We start from the raw sequence: 12,437 nt of genomic DNA, 5'->3' as shown, positions 1-12,437 counted from the left end.
TTCTGCTACTCAATGGAGGCGCCCGCAGGCGCCCGCACTGTCAGGGAGGCGTGTCCTACCCCTGGATCCCAGCCAATTCCCTGCTCCTCCCCATCTTCGGAAGTTAGCAGCGCTAGCGCGCTCAATAGGTTTACAGGTCGATGTGCGGTTCGGGCTGCCATGGGCCCCCTGCGAGCGTCGGGCCCCGGGCGGCCGCACGAATCGCCCATATAATAATCCGCCACTGCATATACACACACACATACATACACACACACGTGTGTGTGTGTATATATATATATATATATATGTATATGTATACACACTCACACATATATACACACACTCATATATATATATAAATATAGCAAACAAGAAGGCAGCAGCACTCGCTAATGAATAATCGACCAGGTGCCCAGCAAAACGTCCCGATCCTAGGACGTATAATAATATATAGAAGAAGAAGATTTGCAGCACTCCAACATGAAAAAAGTGGTGGTTTATTCAATCCAAAACAACAGCAACGTTTCAATCCTACAATAGGATCTTTATCAAGCCTAGTGACACATCTATTCAACAAACTTATATATGGTTGAGACTGTTTTACATAATTGGTCTCATTATAATACAATAAAGTGCAAAGTGTATGAAAACATACATAATACATAGTGTACGGTATCATCGTAGAAATAAACATGATACAGAAAATACAGAAATGTGTATGTGACATCGTGAGTAACAATACATAATATCAAAAACATTAAAAACAACTGATTACATCATAATCATTTATGCAGCAGTGGTGTAAAATATATCGTCATATCGTCACTCACCAATCAGAACTTCAGATTTAACTAGTCAGTCATTAGTATATGTGTTCGTAAGAGTGTATTGCAGCGATCAGCTGCAACCCTCGTGGTGATTAAAGTTTGAGTAATCCCCCGAGGCGGAAGTGTATCATCATTCAGCAGCAGAGAGCATCGATCGCATCCATATGATGTAATGCGTGTCAATGCGTTCCACTGAACTGACCCGTCTATAACGGCATCATAGGTTGCTAAGCAACTGTTATAACTCTGTCATGGATACCTATTGACAAGGCTATGTCAGTCAAGAAGTCAATTGCAAAAAAATGCAAGAATATTAGTCAATGCTCCTCATGGTAAGTGATAGAGATATTAAGGATATCCAACAGTAACTTTATATCAGTTTTTTAAGGACGATCCACACGTGGGTGTAAAGATCTCTGTTCACAATCAAGTATCCAGAACGATCTTGTTCCCGGAGCTATGGGACCACATAGCTACGTCTTCACGTGTCTAGGATGTCCCATTACCCTCCTCCGTGTAACGGACCGATTGTCACATCAGTGACATAGTATCTCATAAAGTATAAGGCATAAAAAAAAAAAAAAAAAATATGTGAGAATCCTTCTCACTTTTCTTACAAAGGCCTATAATATCTCTATATCACTTTAAACCAAATAGTCTCCTATTTGGTTTAAAGTGATATAGAGATATTATAGGCCTTTGTAAGAAAAGTGAGAAGGATTCTCACATATTTTTTATTTTTTTTTATGCCTTATACTTTATGAGATACTATGTCACTGATGTGACAATCGGTCCGTTACACGGAGGAGGGTAATGGGACATCCTAGACACGTGAAGACGTAGCTATGTGGTCCCATAGCTCCGGGAACAAGATCGTTCTGGATACTTGATTGTGAACAGAGATCTTTACACCCACGTGTGGATCGTCCTTAAAAAACTGATATAAAGTTACTGTTGGATATCCTTAATATCTCTATCACTTACCATGAGGAGCATTGACTAATATTCTTGCATTTTTTTGCAATTGACTTCTTGACTGACATAGCCTTGTCAATAGGTATCCATGACAGAGTTATAACAGTTGCTTAGCAACCTATGATGCCGTTATAGACGGGTCAGTTCAGTGGAACGCATTGACACGCATTACATCATATGGATGCGATCGATGCTCTCTGCTGCTGAATGATGATACACTTCCGCCTCGGGGGATTACTCAAACTTTAATCACCACGAGGGTTGCAGCTGATCGCTGCAATACACTCTTACGAACACATATACTAATGACTGACTAGTTAAATCTGAAGTTCTGATTGGTGAGTGACGATATGACGATATATTTTACACCACTGCTGCATAAATGATTATGATGTAATCAGTTGTTTTTAATGTTTTTGATATTATGTATTGTTACTCACGATGTCACATACACATTTCTGTATTTTCTGTATCATGTTTATTTCTACGATGATACCGTACACTATGTATTATGTATGTTTTCATACACTTTGCACTTTATTGTATTATAATGAGACCAATTATGTAAAACAGTCTCAACCATATATAAGTTTGTTGAATAGATGTGTCACTAGGCTTGATAAAGATCCTATTGTAGGATTGAAACGTTGCTGTTGTTTTGGATTGAATAAACCACCACTTTTTTCATGTTGGAGTGCTGCAAATCTTCTTCTTCTATATATAAATATAGATACACTTTAATATCTACACACGCACACACTCATATATACACACACACACACATATATATATATATACATATATATATATATACTATAACAACTTGGGGTAAGTTAGCTCACAGGATCGCCATCTCCAGGGTAAGATTTCTTTCTATTTTCGTTTGGGTGTTTAAAAAAATTATTTTTACGGCGTGAATATAGAAAAAAGTGATCCTTGGTATCGTTTCCTTGTTTATTTTTTATCCCGTTCATGTTTCACGCTAAATAACCTGTTACTTTAATTCTTCAGGTTATTACAGTAATTTAGGTACCTAATATGTGTAGGTTTTTTGTTTGATTTTATGTAAGGGCAATAAAATATATTTTATGCAAAATAATGTATATTTTTTGGGACATTTTTATTTATTTATTTATGTTACTTTTTTTTTAATCCCATTAAGTGATAACTTTATTTACAACTTGTTTTTTTTTTACTTATAATGTATTAGCATACTCTTGTATGTTAATACATTACTCTGTGTCACTATGATACATGCTGCTGTTAGGGCAGCACATAGTGTGCCCTAAGAGCAGGATTACTGAACAGACAGCCCTGGAGTCCTTTGTAGGTCCACAGGGCTGACTGCAGAGGTATTCCCTGCTCTTTGATCACATCACCGGGTTTCCAGTGACGCAATCAAAGAGGGGAGTTCCCTTTGGTCATGCCGCGGTTACGGACTGCGGCGATCAAAGGGTTAAACAGCTGGAATGCGAATGTTTTCCGACCCCAGCTGTATTTAGCAGGCTGCTCTAAGATTAGGAGCAGTTAGTTACAGCTCCTGCTTAGAGGATGAGCGCTTACAGGAGCGCTCATCAGCTTCTTCTACAGCAACGCCGAAAGACGTTGCTGTAGACGAAGCACCTGCACCTCCTGCCGTCAAAAGACTGTGGGCGGTCGTTAAGGAGTTAAAGGAGGCTTCACATCTGGCAGATAATGAGACTCATAAAGCGGCCCAAACCCTGGACTGTCCTGAAGACGAGTGGAACTTCTCTTCCAGTAAAATTCCTTTTAATTATTACATTCTGAGCCCAAATCCTGGCTCTTAGTAGCTGCACTGCTACAATACATATATAGACACACACATATATATATATATACAAACATCTACACACACTCATATATATACCGTACACTAATATACACACACACACACACACACACACACTCATATACAAACACACACACACACACACACACACACACATACACACACACACACACACGCACACACACACATATATATATATATATATATATATATATATATATATATACACACTTCATTTAACACTTACCTTTCTCAGGATTTCTTCTCTCCTGTGTCTGGAGTCTTGAAGCTGCAGTGATTGGTTCAGTACCTTTGATCACGTGATAGTCACATGATACTCTCAAAGGTCCTGAAATCATTGATACCAGCAGACAGAGGAATGCTGGTAAAGATGTAGAACAGCGAGGCGGATGTCAATCAAAATCTGGGGGGCGCCATTTCAATTTTCATCTCAGGCAGCAGAAAAGCTAGAATCGGCCCTGTGTATACATACACCTGTGTATGTGGGGATTTCTTTATATCACAGTTTAGTCCCCACATACACAGATGTATATACAGGGCCGATTCTAGCTTTTCTGCTGCCTGAGACGAAAATCGAAATGGCGCCCCCCAGATTTTGATTGACATCCCCCTAGCTGTTCTACATCACTACCAGCCTCCTCAAACACTTGCAGATGCCCTGTTGCCTTGTACTCCTGTGCCATGTGTGGTGAAGCGATGAAACCGGGCAGAGTATACCTCGTTGCACGGTGGGTGCCCAAGTTTGGAGGCAGGACTATGTGATTCTTCAGGATAGCGGCACCACCGCATGACCCATTTAATGAGTAATTAGCATATAGTATGCACCGTTTTAAAAGTAGATTTTATAGATTTTGCTGCATCTGAAAAAAACATACAGGGGAATGTTTGGAAATATTGTTAGGTCATGTATTACTGCATGGTGGCGGTTCAAGGGGTTAAAACTACCTGACAGGTTCCCATTAAATATACAATGAATTGAAAACAATTCCATCTGCCCTGCAATTTTGTTATTATAAATATATCCTATATAATTACAGCACCAAAACCAAGCTCTGACATATATACAGTACCAGAACCAAGCTCATACATATACAGTGAAGGAAATAAGTATTTGATCCCTTGCTGATTTTGTAAGTTTGCCCACTGTCAAAGACATGAACAGTCTAGAATTTTTAGGCTAGGTTAATTTTACCAGTGAGAGATAGATTATATTTAAAAAAAAACACAGAAAATCACATAGTCAAAATTATATATATTTATTTGCATTGTGCACAGAGAAATAAGTATTTGATCCCCTCCCAACCATTAAGAGTTCAGCCTCCTCCAGACCAGTTACACGCTCCAAATCAACTTGGTGCCTGCATTAAAGACAGCTGTCTCAAATGGTCACCTGTATAAAAGACTCCTGTCCACAGACTCAATTAATCAGTCTGACTCTAACCTCTACAACATGGGCAAGACCAAAGAGCTTTCTAAGGATGTCAGGGACAAGATCATAGACCTGCACAAGGCTGGAATGGGCTACAAAACCATAAGTAAGACGCTGGGTGAGAAGGAGACAACTGTTGGTGCAATAGTAAGAAAATAGAAGACATACAAAATGACTCTCAATCGACATCGATCTGGGGCTCCATGCAAAATCTCACCTCGTGGGGTATCCTTGATCCTGAGGAAGATGAGAGCTCAGCCGAAAACAACACGGGGGGAACTTGTTAATGATCTCAAGGCAGCTGGGACCACAGTCACCAAGAAAACCATTGGTAACACATTACGCCGTAATGGATTCAAATCCTGCAGTTCCCGCAAGGTCCCCCTGCTTAAGAAGGCACATGTACAGGCCCGTCTGAAGTTTGCAAATGATTCTGAGAGTGATTGGGAGGAGGTGCTGTGGTCAGATGAAACTAAAATTGAGCTCTTTGGCATTAACTCAACTCGCCGTGTTTGGAGGAAGAGAAATGCTGCCTATGACCCAAAGAACACCATCCCCACTGTCAAGCATGGAGGTGGAAACATTATGTTTTGGGGATGTTTCTCTGCTAAGGGCACAGGACTACTTCACCGCATCAATGGGAGAATGGATGTAGCCATGTACCGTCAAATCCTGAGTGACAACCTCCTTCCCTCCACCAGGACATTAAAAATGGCTCGTGGCTGGGTCTTCCAGCATGACAATGACCCGAAACATACAGCCAAGGCAACAAAGGAGTGGCTCAAAAAGAAGCACATTAAGGTCATGGCGTGGCCTAGCCAGTTTCCAGACCTTAATCCCATCTAAATCTTATGGAGGGAGCTGACGATCCGAGTTGCCAAGCGACAGCCTCGAAATCTTAATGATTTACAGATGATCTGCAAGGAGGAGTGGGCCAAAATTCCATCTAACATGTGTGCAAACCTCATCATCAACTACAGAAAACGTCTGACTGCTGTGCTTGCCAACAAGGGTTTTGCCACCAAGTATTAAGTCTTGTTTGCCAAAGGTATCAAATACTTATTTCTCTGTGCACAATGCAAATAAATATATATAATTTTGACTATGTGATTTTCTCTCACTGGTAAAATTAACCTAGCCTGTTCATGTCTTTGACAGTGGGCAAACTTTCAAAATCAGCAAGGGATCAAATACTTATTTCCTTCACTGTATACAGCACCAGAACTAAGCTCATACATATATACAGCACCAGAACAGAGCTCATACATATATACAGCGCAAGAACAAAGCTCAGTACATATGTACAGCTCCAGAGACAAGCTCAGTACATAAATACAACACCAGAACCAAGCTAAGTACATAAATACATCCCCAGAACCAAGCTCAGTGCATAAATACAGCACCAGAAACAAGCTCAGTGTAGCGTCCATGGCAGCGGGTGTAAAGGGTCTGCCAGACACAGCTTCTGTATCTACGCCCATAGGTAATCAGTCTGCACCTGCTTCTATGTCTGTGAGACTGATTCCATCTTCCACCACTCAGGATGGCAGGCTTAGGAGTGGGAGAGCCTATCACAGCCTGGACAGACGGAGCTAGCTCCCGCCCTCTGTCTATTTATACCTGCCTTTCCTGTTCCTCCTTTGCTTGTGACTCTTCTCTGCTGGTTTCCTGGCCCTGTTGCAGCTTCTTGAACTACTGACCCTTTGCTTGTTGTTGACCTTGGCTTTACTGACCACTCTTCTGCTCTGCGTTTTTGTACCTCGATCATCTCCTGGTTTGACTCAGCTCGTTCACCTCGCTTGTTGCTCACAGTGTTCCCATGGGCAACTTCCCCATTTCCCTGGCTTCTTTGTACCCTTGTCTGTTTGTCTGTCGTGCACCTATTGAGTGTAGGGACCGTCGCCCAGTTGTACCCCGTCGCCTAGGGCTGGTCGTTGCAAGTAGGCAGGGACTGAGTGGCGGGTAGATTAGGGCTCACCTGTCTGTCTCTCTACCCCGTCATTACATAATCACAAGCCCATATACCTAGTCTACACTTGTCCCTGACACTCTATGGACCCCCTTGAGACCCTGGCTCAGCAAATGCAGGGCCTCTCCCTACAAGTCCAGGCCCTGGCTCAGAGGGACAACCAGCCTGATGCTACCCTGATAGTGCCCCATACCTCACCTCTTGAATCCCACCTCAAGTTGCCTGACCGGTTCTCAGGGGACCGGAAGACTTTTTTGTCCTCTCGGGAGAGTTGTAGGCTCTATTTTCGCTTAAAGCCCCACTCCTCTGGTTCTGAGAGCCAGCGGGTGGGTATAATTATGTCCCGGCTCCAGGATGGGCCCCAAGAAAGGGCCTTCTCCTTGGCTCCTGATGCCCCTGAACTTTCCTCCGTTGATCTTTTCTTTTCTGCTCTCGGGCTCATTTATGACGAGACTGACAAGACTGCCTTTGCCAAGAGTCAGCTGGTGACCTTACGTCAGGGTAAGAGACCCGTTGAGGAGTACTGTTCTGACTTTAGGAAGTGGTGTGTAGCTTCTCGGTGGAATGACCCTGCCTTAAGGTGCCAGTTTAGATTGGGTCTGTCGAATGCCCTGAAAGACCTGCTAGTTAGCTATCCCTCTTCTGACTCCCTAGATCAGGTTATGGCTTTAGCGGTACGACTTGACCGACGTCTCAGGGAACGACGACTTGAACGTTTTTGTGTTTTCTCCTCTGACTCCCCCATGATGCCTCCCGAGGTTCCGTTGCTTCGTTCTTTCACGGAAGAGTCGGAGGTACCTATGCAACTCGGGGCCTCCGTGTCCCCCCAACAACGTAGAGAGTTCCGCAGGTAGAATGGTCTCTGCTTCTACTGTGGGGATGACAACTCCTTGTTGGCTCCATGCATTTGGAGCAGTGCTCTGTACTGGTGAGGCAGGGATTATCGTCCGATTTGGTTTTAGGCCTTCCCTGGTTGCAGTTGCATAATCCCACGTTTGACTGGAATACTGGGGATCTTACCAAATGGGGTAATGAATGCATGACGTCATGTTTTTCTGTTAATTCTATATCTCCCCCTGAGGAGGTGAACACTCTACCTGAGTTTGTTCAGGACTTCGCTGATGTTTTCTCTAAAGAGGCTTCCGAAGTGTTACCTCCTCATAGAGAATACGATTGCGCAATTGATTTTGTATCAGGAGCTAAGCTCCCTAAGGTTAGGGCTGGGTCTAAAAATATTAAGGCTGATGTACTGTCGCGTAGCTTCATGGCCAGCCCTCCTTTGGAGGAAGATCCTGCTTGTGTTTTGCCTCCAGGTATAATCATTTCCTCTATTGATTCTGATTTAGTCTCTGAAATTGCGGCTGATCAAGGTTCAGCTCCCGGGAACCTTCCTGAGAACAAGTTGTTTGTTCCCCTGCAATTCCGGCTAAGGGTACTTAGGGAAAATCATGACTCCGCACTATCTGGTCATCCAGGCATCCTGGGTACCAAGTACCTCATTGCCAGAAACTATTGGTGGCCTGGGTTGCCTAAAGACGTTAAGGCCTACGTCGCCGTTTGTGAAGTTTATGCTAGGTCCAAGACTCCCAGGTCCCAACCAGCGGGCTTACTATGTTCTTTGCCTATTCCCCAGAGACCTTGGACCCATATCTCCATGGATTTTTTCACCGATTTGCCTCCATCTCAAGGCAAGTCGGTGGTGTGGGTTGTAGTAGACCACTTCAGTAAGATGTGCCATTTTGTGCCTCTCAAGAAACTACCCAATGCTAAGACGTTAGCTACCTTGTTTGTCAAACACATCCTGTATCTCCATGTGGTCCCTGTCAATATTGTTTCTGACAGGGGGTACAATTTGTTTAATTGTTTTGGAGAGCCTTCTGTAAAAAGTTGGAGATTGATCTGTCCTTCTCCTCTGCCTTCCATCCTGAAACTAATGGCCAAACTGAGAGGACTAATCAGTCTCTAGAACAATATTTAAGGTGTTTTATCTCTGACTGTCAATATGATTGGGTCTCCTTCATTCCCCTCGCCGAATTTTCCCTTAATAACCGGGTCAGTAACTCGTCAGGGGTCTCCCCCTTTTTCTGTAATTTTGGGTTTAATCCATGGTTCTCCTCCGTTTCACCTGGTAGTTACAACAATCCCGAGGTAGAGGTCGTTCATCGGGAACTGTGCACAGTCTGGACCCAGGTTCAGAAGAACCTAGAGGCGTCCCAGAGCATACAAAAGACTCAGGCAGATAGAAGACGTTCTGCTAACCCCTTGTTTGTGGTCGGGGATCTGGTCAAAAAATTTGCGCCTTAAAGTCCCGTCCAAGAAGTTTGCTCCCTGGTTTATAGGGCCGTACAAGGTCATTGAAGTCCTCAACCCTGTCTCCTTCCAACTGGAGTTGCCCCCGTCTTTTCGAGTACATGACGTGTTTCATGCCTCCCTCCTTAAACGCTGCTCCCCGTCCTTGGCTCCCTCGAGGAAACCTCCGGTCCCTGTTCTCACCCCTGAGGGGGTAGAATTCGAGGTGGCCAAGATTGTGGACAGCAGGATGGTCCAAGGCTCCCTCCAGTACCTGGTCCATTGGAGAGGATACGGGCCGGAAGAGAGGACTTGGGTACCCGCCCGGAATGTTCACGCTGGGGTATTGGTCAGGAGGTTCCACCTTCGTTTCCCCAATAAACCAGGTCCACCTAGAAACGGTCCGGTGGCCCCTCATAAAAGGGGGGTACTGTAAAGGATCTGCCAGACACAGCTTCTGTGTCAACGCCCATAGGCAATCAGTCTGCACCTGCTTCTATGTCTGTGAGACTGACTCCATCTTCCACCACTCAGGATGGCAGGCTTAGGAGTGGGAGAGCCTATCACAGCTTGGCCAGACGGAGCTAGCTCCGACCCTCTGTCTATTTATACCTGCCTTTCCTGTTCCTCCTTTGCTTGTGATTCTTCTCTGCTGGTTTCCTGGCCCTGCTGCAGCTTCTTGAACTACTGACCCTTTGCTTGTTGTTGACCTTGGCTTTACTGTCCACTCTTCTGCTCTGCGTTTTTGTACCTCGATCATCTCCTGGTTTGACTCGGCTCGTTCACCTCGCTTGTTGCTCACAGTGTTCCCATGGGCAACTTCCCCATTTCCCTGGCTTCTTTGTACCCTTGTCTGTTTGTCTGTCGTGCACCTATTGAGTGTAGGGACCGTCGCCCAGTTGTACCCCGTCGCCTAGGGCTGGTCGTTGAAAGTAGGCAGGGACTGAGTGGCGGGTAGATTAGGGCTCACCTGTCTGTCTCTCTACCCCGTCATTACATAATCACAAGCCCATATACCTAGTCTACACTTGTCCCTGACACTCTATGGACCCCCTTGAGACCCTGGCTCAGCAAATGCAGGGCCTCTCCCTACAAGTCCAGGCCCTGGCTCAGAGGGACAACCAGCCTGATGCTACCCTGATAGTGCCCCATACCTCACCTCTTGAATCCCACCTCAAGTTGCCTGACCGGTTCTCAGGGGACCGGAAGACTTTTTTGTCCTCTCGGGAGAGTTGTAGGCTCTATTTTCGCTTAAAGCCCCACTCCTCTGGTTCTGAGAGCCAGCGGGTGGGTATAATTATGTCCCGGCTCCAGGATGGGCCCCAAGAAAGGGCCTTCTCCTTGGCTCCTGATGCCCCTGAACTTTCCTCCGTTGATCTTTTCTTTTCTGCTCTCGGGCTCATTTATGACGAGACTGACAAGACTGCCTTTGCCAAGAGTCAGCTGGTGACCTTACGTCAGGGTAAGAGACCCGTTGAGGAGTACTGTTCTGACTTTAGGAAGTGGTGTGTAGCTTCTCGGTGGAATGACCCTGCCTTAAGGTGCCAGTTTAGATTGGGTCTGTCGAATGCCCTGAAAGACCTGCTAGTTAGCTATCCCTCTTCTGACTCCCTAGATCAGGTTATGGCTTTAGCGGTACGACTTGACCGACGTCTCAGGGAACGACGACTTGAACGTTTTTGTGTTTTCTCCTCTGACTCCCCCATGATGCCTCCCGAGGTTCCGTTGCTTCGTTCTTTCACGGAAGAGTCGGAGGTACCTATGCAACTCGGGGCCTCCGTGTCCCCCCAACAACGTAGAGAGTTCCGCAGGTAGAATGGTCTCTGCTTCTACTGTGGGTATGACAACTCCTTGTTGGCTCCATGCATTTGGAGCAGTGCTCTGTACTGGTGAGGCAGGGATTATCGTCCGATTTGGTTTTAGGCCTTCCCTGGTTGCAGTTGCATAATCCCACGTTTGACTGGAATACTGGGGATCTTACCAAATGGGGTAATGAATGCATGACGTCATGTTTTTCTGTTAATTCTATATCTCCCCCTGAGGAGGTGAACACTTTACCTGAGTTTGTTCAGGACTTCGCTGATGTTTTCTCTAAAGAGGCTTCCGAAGTGTTACCTCCTCATAGAGAATACGATTGCGCAATTGATTTTGTATCAGGAGCTAAGCTCCCTAAGGTTAAGGCTGGGTCTAAAAATATTAAGGCTGATGTACTGTCGCGTAGCTTCATGGCCAGCCCTCCTTTGGAGGAAGATCCTGCTTGTGTTTTGCCTCCAGGTATAATCATTTCCTCTATTGATTCTGATTTAGTCTCTGAAATTGCGGCTGATCAAGGTTCAGCTCCCGGGAACCTTCCTGAGAACAAGTTGTTTGTTCCCCTGCAATTCCGGCTAAGGGTACTTAGGGAAAATCATGACTCCGCACTATCTGGTCATCCAGGCATCCTGGGTACCAAGTACCTCATTGCCAGAAACTATTGGTGGCCTGGGTTGCCTAAAGACGTTAAGGCCTACGTCGCCGTTTGTGAAGTTTATGCTAGGTCCAAGACTCCCAGGTCCCAACCAGCGGGCTTACTATGTTCTTTGCCTATTCCCCAGAGACCTTGGACCCATATCTCCATGGATTTTTTCACCGATTTGCCTCCATCTCAAGGCAAGTCGGTGGTGTGGGTTGTAGTAGACCACTTCAGTAAGATGTGCCATTTTGTGCCTCTCAAGAAACTACCCAATGCTAAGACGTTAGCTACCTTGTTTGTCAAACACATCCTGTATCTCCATGGGGTCCCTGTCAATATTGTTTCTGACAGGGGGTACAATTTGTTTAATTGTTTTGGAGAGCCTTCTGTAAAAAGTTGGAGATTGATCTGTGCTTCTCCTCTGCCTTCCATCCTGAAACTAATGGCCAAACTGAGAGGACTAATCAGTCTCTAGAACAATATTTAAGGTGTTTTATCTCTGACTGTCAATATGATTGGGTCTCCTTCATTCCCCTCGCCGAATTTTCCCTTAATAACCGGGTCAGTAACTCGTCAGGGGTCTCCCCCTTTTTCTGTAATTTTGGGTTTAATCCATGGTTCTCCTCCGTTTCACCTGGTAGTTACAACAATCCCGAGGTAGAGGTCGTTCATCGGGAACTGTG

Source organism: Rhinoderma darwinii, chromosome 3, assembly GCF_050947455.1.
Source record: "Rhinoderma darwinii isolate aRhiDar2 chromosome 3, aRhiDar2.hap1, whole genome shotgun sequence".
Lineage (NCBI taxonomy): Eukaryota > Metazoa > Chordata > Amphibia > Anura > Rhinodermatidae > Rhinoderma > Rhinoderma darwinii.
The sequence above is the reverse complement of the archived record's forward strand: the minus strand, read 5'-3'. Positions refer to the sequence as shown.